The following is a 17,514-nucleotide window of genomic DNA, read 5'->3' as shown; positions in this document are numbered from 1 at the left end:
AAGTAAACTATCATAGAAAAAAAAAGGCCCATTTGTCTTCCTGAAAATCTTTGGGCATCCCAAGTTCCCAACCGTTTAGCTTTCTGTAGAGCCCTCATCATGTGGAAGGCTTGGGATGTGCGCTTCTTAATAGACAAGTCATATTTAAATCCCTCCAAAACTCAAGAGAATGTCATCATAGTCTTATTTCATGGTGGTTCATTTTATCCCCAAGTAATAGTCCTTCAACTGTGCATGTGGTTCATAATTTACATAGCCCACCTTTCAGAGTAGGATTAAAAAAAACATGCAAGCAGAAAACATTCTCCTGCATTCTGTTATGCCTCTTATAAATTCTCAGATCACTGTAGGGGTTATCACTGTAGGTTAAAGCAGAAAATAATGACAGACTTTGTCCTTTCTTTCAAAACAAGAATCTCTCCTACTCACTGCAATTGTTCTGATCAACCTAAGACTTTGTCAGTTTCCGGCACTGTGTAGGACCCCTTCAGCTGACTTTCTGTCTTATAAATTTTCAGATGAGTAATGATAAATGTTCACTCACTCTGGGTTGTAGCAGGCATCCTAACCACCCATTCATGGTTGACAGCAAATCAGAGAAGGGATCGGAGCCCTCACCATTGCCCGAAGGATCCATTTGGAAACAGGAATTGTCAGCAAAAGCTCCTGGGACACTGCAGCTCAAAAATATTTTTTACACTTAACTAAGATGTAACTTCTAAAACCACCACTTCCTTACACTTGAAAACAGCAAGATAGACACAGAGTCTAGAGGTAGAGGAAAACACCTTTCAAACAGGGATGTCACTATCAAGTGTGATGCTGTAAAAGATGGACTGGAAACACTATTGAAAGCTACATTTACCAAATACTGTACTGCATACACCAAAAGGTTGTTGTTGTTCCTTGCAGACTTTGTGTCAAATATTTTACATATGCTGGCATTACCAAAATTTGTCCCATTATGAAGGGTTCAAGTAACAGTAAGCTACTGTAACTCAAATCTTACATGGATAAATGTACCACATTTTCCTATTAATTATCTTTTTCTAGAGGATAAAAAACCATGAAAATACTAAACAATAATAATTTAAATTATTTTTAAATATTAATAAACATCAAAACTAGTAAAAGTGGTAACCATAATCATTTTTCATCCAAAATAATTCTAAAACTGTTTATGAATTACATAAGGAGCAAGACTCACGGACATATTTCCATCGAGAGAGAAGACACTGCGCAATGTAAGGGCATCAATATGCAGAAGCCTGAATTCTGGACCTAGTACTGTCAACAGTCAACTTCGGCCCGAGATTCCTGTCTTCATCTCCAGGATCAGGGCATTAACTGATGTTCCCCAAGTCCTTTCTATCTCTTAGTTTCTCTCCCCTTCTTGGTGAGGCATATTTATTCTAAATAGGCTAAACCAGTGGTCGGCAAAGTCATTAGTCAACAGAGCCAAATATCAACAGTACAATGATTGAAATTTCTTTTGAGAGCCAAATTTTTTAAACTTAAACTATATAGGTAGGTACATTCCTTATCAAGGTAGTGCCTGCACGTGGTATTTTGTGGAAGAACCACACTCCAGGGGCCAAAGAGCTGCGTGTGCCCCGCAAGCTGAAGTTTGCCGACCACTGGAATAAACTATCAGCTTCAGCTATAGGCTTCCTTATTAAAAATATCTTTTTATTACAAATCACTCTTATGCTGATCTGCCACCAACACAGAAAGTGTGCTATGGGCAAAGGGTTTCCACGCCCATAAAGACTTCCCACTCTGGCCTCTGGGAGGCTGACAGCGTTCCCTGGGTTCCCGTGGAAAGCTTCCGTCCCTCTCCAGAGAGCAAGCTCCACCCCCATGGAACTCTGCCCAAACGTATTATATACAGATGAGTGTTTCTCAGACGTAAGTGTGCATACATATAAATCGGAGAGCTTTTCAGAATACAGATTCATAGGCCCCACCCCTAGAGAGTGTGGGCCAATTGTTCTAAAGTGGGACCTGAGACTCTACATTACTTCCAAACCACCAGGGAATGCTGAGACTGCTCATCAAGGTGACAAAGCCCCGTTCTCTAAGCCTCAAGAAGCCCTGAGATCCAAGAGGCATTTCCAAGGCTCAGAGAGGCTGTCCAACCCTACAGAGCCACATCACTAAAAGAAATGGGCCGAGGTTGTTTGCCATCTTTGGGATAAAATCCAAACTTGTTCCTACAGCATAGAAGGCCTTATATAATCTGGTTACTTTCTACTTCTCTGACACTACCACCAGCCACCCACCAAATCACCAACTCTAATACAGACACAGTGCCCTTCCTTCCCTTCCACGCAAGCCACGTGTTCTCCTGCCTCAGGATGGGTGCACTGTTTCTCCAGCTACCTGGAATGCTATGAGCCTATTTTCCTTACCAACTGACTCCTTTTTGTCACTGGGGCTTAGGGACAAAGGACACTTTAAGAAGGCTGACCTGCCTATCTACTTAAACGAGGTCCCTAGAGAGACTCAATGACATCATTATATTTGCCCTCTCCAGAGCTCTTGTAATAATCTATAAACTTTTTTCTCATTTATTTGCTTATATATAAGCTCCACAAGATAAGGAAACCTCTCTGTTTTATTCACTACTACACTGCAAAACTTTATAGAAATGCCTCGCACAGAACAGGCACTTAGTATAGATTTATTGAGTCAACAAATGAATCAACAATTGAAAGAACTAATTCTTCAACATCCTATAAAAATATAATCACCATTTATTGAAAATTCACTATGTGGTAGATATTAAGTATTTCACATCAGTTATTTCATTTAATTTTATTCTTATAGCAAAGCTCCTAGTAGATATTCTTACAATCTCAATATTGCAGATAAGAAAATGAGGCACAGAGTTTTTTAGACTTGCTCAAGGTGACATAGTAGTAGGGGCTCGACTCTGCAGGACTTGTGCTCCTCCTAAGAACTCAGTATTTTTCCAGTCAATACTGGAATTTTGAGTGCTTGCCTGGTACTAGACACCCTTCTGACTCAAACTTGCTTGAGTGAACTTTGGCTGCAAGCCCTTATAAAGGATACTTAACCTTTCTGACCCTGAGGTTTCCTGCTTATACAGGGACATCTAGGGCACCACACTGACCAGGAAGATAATGAATGCAACTGAGCAAAGCAGTCCAGATATAAGGCAGTTATGAGGCACAGGGGCCATGGAGAATGTGGAAAATGAGGGACCTGTGCTTTTCCAGATAAGAGGGCAGATTGGACCCACCACAGCCAGTAACTGACATTTGGGAACATAAGCCCAGGGTCTCAAGAGCTTTCAATTCTACAAATGAAAGAGTAAGCCAGGTTATTATTTTGTGAAATTTCATAATTTCTCAAAGATAGAAGCTAACCTATTAATAGTACACATTAAAAAAAAATAAAAGAAAAACTGTAGAACCCCTGTACTCAGTGGCTGTTGAGGTCTGTGATTCTGGAGGAACACAGAAGCCCAGAGAAGCTGTACAGTGAACACAGCAAAATGCAGTAGGTCGGCCTGACCTGTGGTGGCACAGTGGATAAAGTATTGACCTGAGAACACTGAAGTCACTGGTTCAAAACCCTGGGCTTGCCTGGTCAAGGCACATATGGGAGTTGATGCTTTCTGCTCCTCCCCCTTCTCTCTCTCTCTCTCTCTCTCTCTCTCTCTCTCTCTTCTCTCTCTAAAAAAAAAAAATGCAGTAGGTCTCTGAGCAGACGGGTTTCCTAGGGGAATTATCTTGAGCAAGTTTTGGAAGGAAATGGAAGATGGGGTGAAAGAGGCATTTCTCAATATCAAAATATGGTATGCAAAGGCTTGGGAATGGGTCAGGCAAATCACCCCAAAGAACAGCAGTAAGGAGGGAGACCAGGAGGAGAGGCCGTTTAAGTGTTTTGTCATTTACATTACAAAGCTGCAGTTATCTAGCTAAAATGTAAGGTGGTCAAACAATGCTCTAAGCATATAATCACTGGTGCAGTCTTGCTTGGCTTTCTAAATGTTAAAGTCATCAGACATATCCAAAAATAAAGGACAACCACCACTGTGGTTTGTATGATGATTTTGTTTTTGTTTCTGTTTGTATTTTGTTAAGGTCCAATTGACCAAGGATAGAATTCTATCTAACCAAAATACTATATAAACAGTGTATATTATAGTTTTTACACGTTTATAGTATATATGCTATAAAATGCATAGTGTATATATACATAAATATTATAATGTATGTGTATACATATATTTATATTTATATACTATAAAATATAAGCTCTAGAGTTCAACCAAAATAGTATATAAACTATATATACTGTTTTTATACATGTTTATAGTGTTTACACTATAAAATGCATACTATATACATAGATATATACTATATCATACATGCATATACATACATATATACTGTAAACTACAAGCTCTGTAACTAACCAAAACTCTCAGCTTTAGAAATGAAACATACAGCTCTTAAAAATTTTTTTAAACCAGCAAAGGAAAAGAAAAAGATATCCAAATAAATTATCAAGAACACTGCTCAATGGCAAAAACTACCTAGAATTATATTCTCAGAAAAACCATCTTTCAAAAATGAGGGTGAAAAAAAAGATCTTTTGAGATAAACGGAAGTTTATCAACTCTACAAGGACATTCAGAAAAATGTATTTCAAACCAAAGGAAATGATTTTAGGAAGAAGGTTCTCAGATTTAAAAAGAAAGGGGTGGCCAAAATAATGCAGAATTTTTGACTAAATGAAAAGTAGGCCCTGGCCGGTTGGCTCAGCGGTAGAGCATTGGCCTGGCGTGCGGGGGCCCTGGGTTCGATTCCCGGCTAGGGCACATAGGAGAAGCGCCCATTTGCTTCTCCACCCCCAACCCCCCTCCTTCCCCTCTGTCTCTCTCTTCCCCTCCCGCAGCCAAGGCTCCATTGGAGCAAAGATGTTCTGGGCGCTGGGGATGGCTCCTTGGCCTCTGTCCCAGGTGCTAGAGTGGCTCTGGTTGCGGCAGAGCGATGCCCAGGAGAGGCAGAACATCGCCCCCTGGTGGGCAGAGCGTCGCCCCTGGTGGGCGTGCCGGCTGGATCCCGGTCGGGCGCATGAGGGAGTCTGTCTGACTGTCTATCCCCGTTTACAGCTTCAGAAAAATACAAAAAAAAAAAAAAAAGAAAAGTAAATGCATTTGAATGATGTGCAGACCTGAAAAATGAACAAAAGAACCAGCAACATCATCGGTTGCTGCCTCCTCCGCTCACGACTTACACTATGCCCTCGGCCAGCCAACCTGTGTGTGCTGCTGGGATCCAGCCTGGATTTGCAGGTTTCTGCCGCACAGTCCAAAGTCTCAATCAGGTCCCAAGAATCTGCATGTCTAGCAGGTGACCCTGGTAATTCTGAGGAAGGTGGGTCTTAGACCCATCTGAAGAGGAGGGTATTGATCTTACCACTTAGGGCCCTGAATCCAGGGAGGGCCAGGAGCTCAGCCCAGGAGGGCTGCCACCAGAGCAGGCCTGTGCGCTTTCCAACTCCACTAGAGCCCCGAGTACCTTGGCTTACAGGATCAGCAGTGACCCTCTATGTCCCAACCCTGAGAATCAGGAGCTGCAATAAATAAAAAGCCCACTGAAATATTTGAGAGAAAAGTCTGGAAGTGCTGAAATGTTAACTGTTCTGTATTCAATCTGTTTTCCTAGAGATCTGAAAAGTCAGGTTACCATCTTGGGAGTGATCAGGAAGAAGCAGCTTCTTCCTTTTCAATTTACATATTTCAGGCTGCTACACAGTCTTTCCAAGTCCAGTGGTGGTCTATCTAGCCCTGGAGAAAGAGCCTGGGATGCCGCAAGGTCCTCCCTTACAAAACAGCTCCAGAAAAGTCAGGTGGAAGTAGCCACAAAACAACAGTGATGTTTTCTAATTTTGTTCTCCCCAGTTTATTTTTCCCTGAAGCAATCCTTGCCTGGTACAAAAGTCTACAGGGAGCTGCAAAGAGCAGCTGCGGTTCCCTGAGGCCAAGACCTAGCAATCATGTTGTTTCCCAAACATTGCCAGGCATCACGGAAACAACAACAGAACAGGCAACTGTTTGCATCTGTTTTTCAAAAACAACCTCCAAAAATCAGAGGCTCGCCTTGGAGAACATGGAAATTAAAGGCACAATCATGTTGAGTATTGGTCCCCAGGATTTACATGTAATCCGTTATTCCATTTCTTTGAAGAGTGCCTATCTCTAAAAAAGAAGACTGAAGGTTTACAGTTCCAAGCAGTAGTCTGATCTAGACAACATGCAAGTCAGTGGCATTCCCAAGCAAGCTAATAGTGGCCATCTTAGCAAACCTGACATCATTTGCTGACCCTCCAACATTTCAAGACACCCTGTAGTGTTTCTCAATTATGAGCAAACACCAGAATCCCAGGAGGACTTATAAATACAGATGGCTGAGCCCCTCCCCCACCATCTGATTCAGTAGGTCCTGGGTGGGGCCTGAGAATCTCCAGCAACTTTGCAAGTGATGCTGGTGCTGCCGGCCCTAGCACATGCTCTGAGAATCACTGCTTGAAAGCTACATGCTTCCCAGTCATCCTGAGACTCATCTGGAAACTCAGTTCCCACCCTGACCTCTCACAGGGGGTATCTGCATGGCAGTATCATTCACAGAACAAAAGGCACTTGATGGTGTTCCATTTGCTTCTCTGGATCAATCCTCCCCCCACCATCCCATACCCACTCTGTGCCCTGAAAGTACCCGTCACTGCGTCAGCAGGCACCCTGCCCTCTGGCTTCCAGCAGGGTATCAACAGTGAGGCTCACCTCAGGACAGAGAAGATGGGGCATTTACCATCCACTGTGAATGATCACAGCTCCTGCCAGCCAGCCTTCCCTATACAGGACTCTTTCTAGGTTCCAGGAACCATCACCTGCCTTCCCTTGCCATGTCCTTTCAGGCCTAGAAGAGATGAAAGTCACCTAGCTCCTGCAGGGACACTGACACAAAACTCAAATTCAATGTGTTGTCCACTGGATCAGCCTTGTTTTTAGAATGCTAACCTGGAATTTTAGCCCTAGCCGGGTAGCTCAATTAGTAAACATCGTCCTGATGCATCAGGGTTCCAGGTTCAACCCCTGGTCAGGGTACATATAAGAAACAACCAATGATGGCATGAATTAGTGGAACAACAAATCAGTGTTTTTTTTTCCTCTCTCTCTCTCAAAACAGTAAATTAAAAAAATTAAATCTGGAATTTTATATACCACGTAATATGAATATATATGTGTTATGTACTTCTACACAGCTATACACACATAAATGTGGATACAAATGTACACACAAACATATATACTTTTATAGAACTGTGAATGAAGCTAAATGAGGTTGGTCTGAAGACCATGACAAGACTATGCCATGTGCTTTGCACAGCTATTCCCTCAGGTCCCACACGCCACAGAAAGAGTGGGCCCACTGGTCACATTGGTCACAGACCTGATAGGACAGGAGAGCATTTGTGTGAGCTTCAATCCTTCTCTAGTTCACTAACGTAGTTTCCTCTGTTGTAAGTGGCACCAAATAGAAAGGGAACAGAAGTGGGAGGCGCAGGGCCATCAGTCTCCAGCGAGGGCCTTTCTGACGGCACTGAGCTACTTCCAAAAGCACATGGGCTGCAAAGAGCACTGTGCTGCTGGCTCACAAAACACCCACTGGTCTCAACTAAGAAGTCTGGAAGAGAAGAACAAGTACTACTTCCATTTTTAAAGTAATAATAATCTCAAGTATCCCTTTAATAAGCATCTGTTTGAACTGCAAAGTTCTAACGTTCTATTAAAAATGGTCAAACAGAGCCCTGGCCAGTTGGCTCAGTGGTAGAGTGTTGGCCCGGTGTGTGGATGTTCTGGGTTTGATTCCCGGCCAGGGCACTCAGGAGAAGCACCCATCTGCTTTTCCACCCTTCTCCCCTTTCCTTTCTCTCTCTCTCTCTCTCTCTTCCCCTCCCACAGCCAAGGCTCCAGTGGAGCAAAGTTGACCCAGGCGCTGAGTATGGCTCCATGACCTCTGCCTCAAGCACTAGAATGGCTCTGGCAGAAACGGAGCAATGCCCCAGATGGGCAGAGCATCGCCTTCTAGTGGGCTTGCCAGGTGGATCTCAGTCCGGCGCATGCGGGAATCTGTCTGTCTGCCTCCCCGCTTCTCACTTTAGAAAAATACAAAAAATAAAATAAAAATAAATTAAAAAAATATATATATATATATGGTCAAGCAGATTTAATCCAACTGAGTGACTACACCAACATTCATGGCTTCAGCAACCTACTTGACTTCATTACACTTAAGTTGTCTAGAACTAATCACTATTGCTTTTACTTAACTTCCACTAGTAAGTGAGTTCTTTCAACTAACTGGAGGATTCTTTGGTATCTATGCTTAAAAGCAAGTTTTTGAGTAAACACATAAATTAGAACACCTGGGGAATACAGCTTCCATGTAATTACTTTTCTAGTTTACTGAGGCTCAACTGAAAACCTTTTGTTTATTGCTTATTTTCACTAAAAATCTTACCATTTCATTGAAAACTTGAAGTCTGGCCATCTGTCATCTGTCTGCCCTCCCCTGCCTTCCCAGTGAGTGGCCAGCTGAGGTCTGAGCCCTACAACAGGACAGCAGTGACTCCACCGTAACCCTCCTCAAGGATGAGATGAGCCATTTTATCCTGCTGCCCCGCGCCATCCCAGAGTCCCATAGCTGTGTTGACAAACTCCGCTCGTCCTTCACCTTTTCTCTAACCCTAACTTCTTCCCACTGCCCTCCATTACCAGTATCATAAAAAATCTAGAGACTTTCCTTCTTCCTTAAAGGTAGCCCTCTCACCTATTCCAGACACACTTACTGGACATCCCTTGACTTCAGGCAAAGAAAGAAGGAAGAAGAGCTTCTCCTGGATTCCCTTTCTTAGAACCAAGTTACTGCTCTGCTAATAGCCCACCTTGACTGTCACCTACCCCAAGGAAAATAACATTGCCCTCTCCACTGTGATTCCTCCATCCTTCAAAACCTTTCCGTGATGACCACATTAGGGCACCCTGCTCCCAGCCAGCCATTTGGTCAACAGCATTCTCAGATATTTTAAGTATCTGGTTCACAATGGCTATCTAAATTCTTCAGTGTGGCCACTTCTGTCAATCTAAGTAGCCACAATGATCGTGCTTCCAACAGTCTGGCCAAGGCTTATACCAGGTCAGGCACTCAAAAAACTTTTGTTGTTGAATGAGTGAGCCCACACCTATCTGTCTTAAGTCTTGACCCCAGAGGCGTCCAGTCCATTTGAGGGACAGTGTTGTGCAAAAGTTCAGTGCAGCCCATGGCAAAGACTGCCTGTGTCCCACCCTGGCTATTCCACTTCCTACTGGTACATGGGCAAGTTCCTTTGCATCTAAAAATTGGGATATCTTTCCAGACACAGTGAGGGCTCATCAACTGCTAATGGCTGCTGCTATCTCTCTATACTTGAAGGGATGGCCAAAGCTTCGATCTCTATATCCTTTACAACTTGTCCACCTCCAAGGCTTGGAATTTGAAAACTCACTGCCACCATTCAAAACACAGTTCACTGGCTTATTTCTCTTTGACTTGCTCCTGGACTTCATAAAGACAAGCCATCATGATCTCAGGTCCATGGCTCCCCTTCGCCACACACACGATCTGTGATCCCGCTGCTGAACTCCTCCCTCCCTTCCATCACCAAAGGCTCATTCCATAGTACCCAGTACCCTGAAAATTCCTGTGTCGCTAGGTATGCCCTTGCCTTTCCTATCAACTTCCTGTTTGAGCTCTTCGGTTCCTTCCCCAGAGTGAGCTGAGTGGGGCAGGGGATGAGCGTGAACCATGTTTTATATCCTGGATGTCTACACTACCACACCTGGACATTGAGGGTCGTTACATGTGATGTCAACCCGGGGCTCTTTCAGGAAGCCAGAAAGATTCCCCATTAAGCCTCCTTGCCACACAATCTATGACAAGTTGCTATTATAGAATCATGGGAATTCTGGGCTCAATTTCACAAATATCCACTCATGGTTCGTTCAATGCAAAAAATACAAATCTTCCATTTCCACTGGCAAATTTGCCCAAGCTGAGTGACCAGAGCTTGCGCAAGGCAGGCTGCCTGCTGGCAGGGCAAGTGGCAGCCCTGTCCCTGAGGCCAGGGCACCCTCGGTAGCTCCCTGGAAGCACAGAGAGCTGGCTGCCATCTGGGCTCTTTATAAGGCTTTTGGGTAAACATGTTTACTTCATTTTCATTGGCTGGGCTTATCACGAGCAAGTATTTGTTTTGAGTCTTGCTGTATAAACATGTTTACTTTGAGGGGAGAGATTTTTTGATAGCTAGCACACTTGTTTTTCATATTTTTAAATTCAAAACACATTTTTCACAGCCCCTGGTAAACAAATTATATTATTTCATCTTCACACTAGAGAGGTGATCCCTGTGTACCTGTTAAAAAGCTTGCACTGAACTGTGGGTGACCGAGGCTCTCTGTTAGAAGAGAACAAGAATGAAATTCATATGAAGATGTTACTAACAAGAAAGAAACTACAATGGCAGGTCCTGCAGAAGAAGGAAAGGAGCAACCCACGCCTCAGTTTCCCCAGCAGGAACATTCTGTGGGAAGCCTGCTGCAGTAACACCAGAGGTCGCATCGCTAAAGATGGAGTCCATATTTTCTATTAAAAGTTAAGATTGCATAACAGCATACATAGCTGAGAGGGAGGGAGTGGGAGCAGGGGAAATAAAACAAGTCTTCAAAGAATGAAATAATCAACCAGATCAAATATTGATTGCAATTCTTCTGAGACTTGTTCTCTGGGGTGACTTTTGCCTGTTTTACAGTTAAGAAAAAGGTAGTGCTCTAAATCTATGTGCTCTGATTGACCAATATCAACCTGTTAAATTTAATTGTCTAAATAAAAAAAAGAGAAAAAGGTAGTGGCTTCAAGTATAAAAAGGAAAATTTCTCTATAACTGGAAAAGGAAAAAAATAAGGAGTTAAGAGGGGGACTGGAAAAAACCCCGCCTTTGAGAAAGCCAACAGTCTTAGAGTAGGATTTGAAAGTGCTGTTTATAAGAGCTGCTCTGGGGGATGAGGCCTGAAGCCCCCCCACAGCCGGGCCTCAGCTAGAGAATTCTCTGTGTGTCCCAATATTCAAAATAGAAGCAAAAACCATTTTAGAAGCAAAAACAAGCGTGTGAGGTTAATTACAAATAACTTAAAGGAATAAAAACATAGAGGCCAAATTCTTTGTTAAAACAAGTAATTTCCACCCTGCTCTCAAATCATCTTCTAAAGCCATGCCCAAATTAAAGGTTAAGACTGTGGTGCCATAATTAAGACAAAAATCCTCACTTACTACACATGATCATTTCACCATGTATGGCCCTGTGGGGAAGGCACAGTAATCCCATATAGCACCTATGCATCCTTCAAGATGGGGGACATGAAGAACACACAGATGTAGAGAAGAAACAATATATCCTTTCCCAGGGTTACAATGAGCTCAGGGATATGCTGGACAAGGGTCAGGAGAAGGGGCCAAGAGCATTTTGAGGCAGCTGCCTCCAGTCAAGGGGGTAGAATCAGAATACAGAGGCTCCTTGAGTTACAACAGTCTCGACACACGACATTTCAAGTTTATGGCACTCACTCCCATACAACTTAAAAAAATTGAGACATAAGTGTTTTTGGCTTCCATCGTTAGCATCGTACTTTTATTTACTCATTTTTTGTCATTTTTTCTGTTACTACAGTGCAGTATATTTCTGTCTTTTTCCTTTTTCTGTGGCTTAGCTGTGTTTTTATGTTCTAGATTATGATTTTACAACTGTGTTAGGATAAGTGACTTAGGCTAGGGTGTGTTTCAACTTACACTAAAATTCGGGTTACATCACTGTCGTAGGAATGGAACTGTGTCGTAACCGGTGGACCTCCTATAAATAGCTTCCCAGGTGGGAGGGATGGGCCAGGAATGACAATCTGGTGGAAAAGCAGACCTTTTCCCAGTTTGCCAACAACTGTTTGAGACCTTCTGTGAGTCAGCGAGCTTCTCAGAGCCTGGGTTTCCCTTTATATAAATTGATGCCATGGAACCCCGTCTTTCTGAACAATATCATGTCACAATGTCTCAAACTCAAATCCAAAGCACCATTCATTTCAGGGTAAAAGAACAATTTCAGGGTTTGTAGTGCAATACAATCAGTACACACAAGGACATCCAAACTCCCATGACTTAGGAGCAGAGACGGAATTTCAAGTTAACGTGACGTTAGCCAGTGACTAGTCATCAAACATACTTCAGCTTTTAGTTGTCTGAGCAGACAGCTGACTCAGCAGGGAAATGGTTACCCAGCCAGCCACATCCACCTGACCAATTGCATCAAAGTAATTTGTCTTCTATCTTAAAACCCATAAAATGACTAATGAAATAACTTAAAAACTTCCAGACAATTCTTTCAAAGTTAAAAAAAAAATCACACCAGTAACTAGATAAGAAGAAAATGACCAGGCTCAGAATTTTCCAATGTCTGTGGTCACATTTCCTTGTGAGAAAGAGGAGCACATTCGGGGGTGGAAGGACATGGTTTGGAAATGTGTCTGGAGACCAGGAGAAGGGCCGATGATTCAGACCAAATTATCCGAGAAAAGTGTCAAAGAGTCAGAGTGGTGAAATGTCTGCTGTAAATACAAGAAAAGAAGGAACATGCTGGCCTTTCACCGCAGTGTTCAACAGAGTGGGAGCCTTCGGGTCCCTCCCAGCGGACATGCAGCTCTAAGACCGACAGACGTGCATGGCCCCCTGACCATGGCAGCCCCTGGCAATCTCTCCTAAGCACTTTCATCCTGTCTCCTGTAAACCAGCCAACTGTGGCCCTGGGAAGGACTCCTGTCTTACAGATGAGGAAGCTGAGGCTCAGAGACATGAAGTCCTTTCCCCAAGGCCACAGTGTGTGAGTGACAGAGTCACAGGTATCAGAGAGCCAAGTCTCCTCCCTGAATGGTACCAAATATTACTAGTACCACTCTTCCACCAACTCCAACGTGACATGTGAGATCTTCAGGAAAGGTTCCCAAGATAAAGCCCAACTGGGCACACGAGGGTCACAAATCTATTGGGAGCCCCTTGCTGACTGACTCCCATAGTCTAAAGTCCTCGGCTTCTTGCTTGCAGTCGGGCAAACCCCAGGAAGGAGGGGAAGCAAAGAGCCACGTGAGCTCTGGTGGTGTGCTGGCAAGCTAACGGGACATCTACCGCGATGGGAGGCGCCGCAGCAGCCGAGGTGCCCACAGCCCTCTGCCCATGCGGAGGCGGATGCTGTTCGCTCCTCTCCCAGCTTCCTCTCTGCTCTTCCGTTCCTCTGACTCACAGCCTGGGCGCTGTCCTCACTTTCTGTCCCCACCTGCCCCTGCAGGGACATGGCCTGCCTCAAGTTTGGGGTCATCTTCCCAGCCTGAGAGGTTAAATAATAATAACATGATTTAAATAACATTTCAAGACAACAATAAGAGCCAAGTCATAGAGAGTACACGGTTAATTTCCAGATTAATTCAACAGTCAATAATTGCTGCAAAGTTCAAAAGAAGGGGGGAGGGAAGAAAGAGAGAAAGCTTCAACAAACACAGCCCAGGCTGCAAACTCTGCACTAAGTTCTAGTACCTAGACTGCTTCGGTCCAGAGCATCAGAATTTGGCTGCTTGGAGTCCAATGCTGGCTGTGATACTCATGGACCACATTATTCAATCTCTCTGGGCCTCCATTTCCTCAGCTGTCATGGGCTGGTTTGAGGATTAAATGGGATAATGCATGTAAGCCTTAAAATGGGTAAGTGGTGTTATTTTATCTCCTGGCGGGTCTCCACCAAGTCTCCACAGTCCCATAATACCACCTGAATGCTCACACTCTCTCCGTACTGGCTCCCTCTCCCCCTTCCCTGCCTGCCAAAGCGAAGCCTAGTACTCCAACAAGCTAGACACCCTGCGGGGTTCCACTCTGCCCTTCCTGCTGGGCCCCTACACCATGTTTGCATCTCCATCACCTCAGGACAAGAGCAGGAACTTGAGAGTCAGCACAACTGGATTCAACCCCCAATAGCCTGATTGGTAAGTTTGGACAAATTGCATAACTCCTCTAAATTTATAAAATGGGGCCAAAGACAATCCTAAAAGTCCTGACCTCAATGCACTGCTGTGGATTAAATCACACCATTGTGAGCTCTGCACACAGCACCTGGCCCATAGGAAGGGCTCCATGCAGAGGAGCTACTGACCTCATCTTTGCTTGGTCCACTTAACTACAATACATGAATATCAGTGTTCCACTGGTCTCTCCTCTCTCAATTCTCAGAGCTGCTGCTTTTCCTTTGTGATACCAGATTTGGGGCAGTGATCCAGGCAGCATAATTATGCCCCATTTTTCTTTTGTGCACACCAGCCTACGACTACAAAGTTTCACAAACAGAAATGGGCATTCTCATCCATGGCTAGGTAGAGTGAGCTGGCACAGAGGCGTGCTTCAACAGCCTTAGAAACATGCATTCTCCTTCACCCCTTGCTCTTTGAATTGATCCTATTGGAATAGTAATCACTGTGGAAAATTCAGCTACAAGGTTACATAGAAACACATGACAGCTAGGGTATATAAAAACAGAGCAAAATAAGTGTCCCATAAAAACTAAACACATGATTCATACTGATGAAGAAGTACCACACACTTGTTAAAAGGGGTTGTAAATAAGCACAAACCTAGAAGGAAACATGATTCCCAAATCATATCTACTAATATGTAGCTAAGTAACAAAGGTATGTTACAAAAGTTGACTTTTTTGCAGTTATGACTTGTGCATTTACAGTGTGCCAGCTGCTACAAAGAACACATTTTATCCCTAGGCTACTACTGCACACTCCAGTGCAGTGAGCTTTTGTTACTTAATATCCCCATTTAAAGATAAGACAATGGAGACAGAAAATAAGTAACTTCTCCAACATCATGTAGTTAGTAAGGGAAAGCAAGACTTAAAACTCAGCTTTATTCCAAAGTGCTTACTTTTTTCTAACAAATGCTGCTGCTCTTAAAAGTATTAGTATATTTCTAGTTACATTATGTGTATTTCCATAGGAAAAAGACAGGCAGACAGAAAAACACTGGCAGTAATTTTCTCTGGGGTGGGGGTAGGGGTAGGACTACAGGTGAATTTTATTTATTTTTGCTTTGGTTTGGTTTGGTTTAATTTTTTTTTTTTTACACTTAGCATAAATCACTTTTGTAATAAGGAGAAAACGGAAAACGTTTTTTCTGTTTAAAAACCCAAATGTTAGCTATCCTTTTCCCTTCCCTGCAACAGATATGGGTGCTGGGCAGGCACGTCCCCGTGCTGAAGGGTCCAGATCACCTGGGTAGGACAGCTCCAGCACAGACAAAACTGCACAGGGCCGTGCGTGTACACAGAACTCAGACGAGGCTCACAAATGTGAGTGTTCTGTGAAATTAGTGACTATTATGTGACATCCTCACCACACTCAATACACTGTAGAGCCTCTCTCTGGAAACGAGACCAAAAGGTGGGCTAAGATAGTGTGTTCCAGTATCTTCTAACTGGCAGTGATTACAGATCCACCAGCAGCCCTTCCCCACCTCCCAGGGCCGGCACAGCAGCAGCGGGGACAGCCCACAGTGTGGCGGCACAGCAGCAGCGGGGACAGCCCACAGTGTGACGGCACAGCAGCGGGGACAGCCCACAGTGTGACGGCTCAGCAGCGGGGACAGCCCACGGTGTGACGGCACAGCAGCAGCAGGGACAGCCCACGGTGTGACGGCTCAGCAGCGGGGACAGCCCACGGTGTGACGGCACAGCAGCGGGGACAGCCCACAGTGTGACGGCACAGCAGCGGGGACAGCCCACAGTGTGACGGCTCAGCAGCGGGGACAGCCCACAGTGTGACGGCACAGCAGCAGCGGGGACAGCCCACAGTGTGACGGCACAGCAGCAGCGGGGACAGCCCACAGTGTGGCGGCACAGCAGCAGCGGGGACAGCCCACAGTGTGGCGGCACAGCAGCAGCGGGGACAGCCCACAGTGTGACGGCACAGCAGCAGCGGGGACAGCCCACAGTGTGACGGCTCAGCAGCAGCGGGGACAGCCCACAGTGTGACGGCACAGCAGCAGCGGGGACAGCCCACAGTGTGACGGCACAGCAGCGGGGACAGCCCACAGTGTGACGGCTCAGCAGCAGCGGGGACAGCCCACAGTGTGACGGCACAGCAGCAGCGGGGACAGCCCACAGTGTGGCGGCACAGCAGCAGCGGGGACAGCCCACAGTGTGACGGCACAGCAGCAGCGGGGACAGCCCACAGTGTGGCGGCACAGCAGCAGCGGGGACAGCCCACAGTGTGACGGCACAGCAGCAGCGGGGACAGCCCACGGTGTGACGGCACAGCAGCAGCGGGGACAGCCCACGGTGTGACGGCTCAGCAGCGGGGACAGCCCACGGTGTGACGGCACAGCAGCAGCGGGGACAGCCCACGGTGTGACGGCTCAGCAGCGGGGACAGCCCACGGTGTGACGGCACAGCAGCAGCGGGGACAGCCCACGGTGTGACGGCTCAGCAGCAGCGGGGACAGCCCACGGTGTGACGGCTCAGCAGCGGGGACAGCCCACAGTGTGACGGCACAGCAGCAGCGGGGACAGCCTACAGTGTGACGGCACAGCAGCAGCGGGGACAGCCCACAGTGTGACGGCTCAGCAGCGGGGACAGCCCACAGTGTGACGGCACAGCAGCGGGGACAGCCCACAGTGTGACGGCTCAGCAGCGGGGACAGCCCACGGTGTGATGGCACAGCAGCAGCCCACAGCCCACGGTGTGACAGCCTGGCTCTGAAGTCCCACAGGCGTCCCCAGTGTCCTTGTTTTGGCCTCCTCACTTCCTAGATGGAGATAACACGGCCCTTGCCCCCTGATCCCGGCACCCAGATCATTGTCACTCGCCACATAAGTATGACCAATCTTTACAGGTTTCCTCCCTGTGAAGGGGTTCTTGCCCTCATTTCCCATATTGAAGCATTATATGGAATAAACTTTCCAACTGACCCATGCCTCCTATACAGTCTGATTTGCTCCTGTATTTATTTACCCAGGGCCGTCAGTATCACAGATCCGGTGATTTAAACAACCTAAAAAAATCTCTAGAAATCTGGAGACCTAGGTGTCTGCAGGCCTGGTTTCTCCGGGCCCCTCTCCTTAGTTGTAAATGGCTGTCTTCCCCTGGCACCCTCACATGGTCTTCCCCTTCCCCTGGTGCTTGTGTGTACTTTTCTTCTCCTCTTACAAGGACACTCTTGTACTGGATTAAGGCCCAAACTAATAATCTAATTTTAACCTCATCATCTCCTCGAAAACTGTATCTCCAAATACAGACACGTTCTGAGATCCTAGGGAGTTGGGACTTCAACATATAAAATTTGGGGATACAACC

The 17,514-nt window shown here is 45.5% G+C and overlaps 1 protein-coding gene across 12 annotated transcripts in view; it reads right to left on the bottom strand.

The window, feature by feature from the left end:
* Window positions 1–17,514, bottom strand: part of FOXP1 (forkhead box P1) — a 671,570-nt gene that overhangs the window by 567,676 nt on the left and 86,380 nt on the right. The window contains exon 1 of one of the 12 annotated variants that reach the window (XM_066245808.1): window positions 5,454–5,472. The exons of the other annotated variants lie outside the window; for them this stretch is intronic. The gene's annotated coding sequence lies outside the window, so the exon portion shown is untranslated. Of the gene's footprint in view, window positions 1–5,453; window positions 5,473–17,514 lie in introns of those variants that run through there. 12 annotated transcript variants of the gene reach the window in all.

This window comes from Saccopteryx bilineata, chromosome 10 (assembly GCF_036850765.1).
Source record: "Saccopteryx bilineata isolate mSacBil1 chromosome 10, mSacBil1_pri_phased_curated, whole genome shotgun sequence".
Lineage (NCBI taxonomy): Eukaryota > Metazoa > Chordata > Mammalia > Chiroptera > Emballonuridae > Saccopteryx > Saccopteryx bilineata.
Note: the sequence above shows the minus strand (reverse complement) of the source record. Positions and strands in the feature narration are given on the sequence as shown.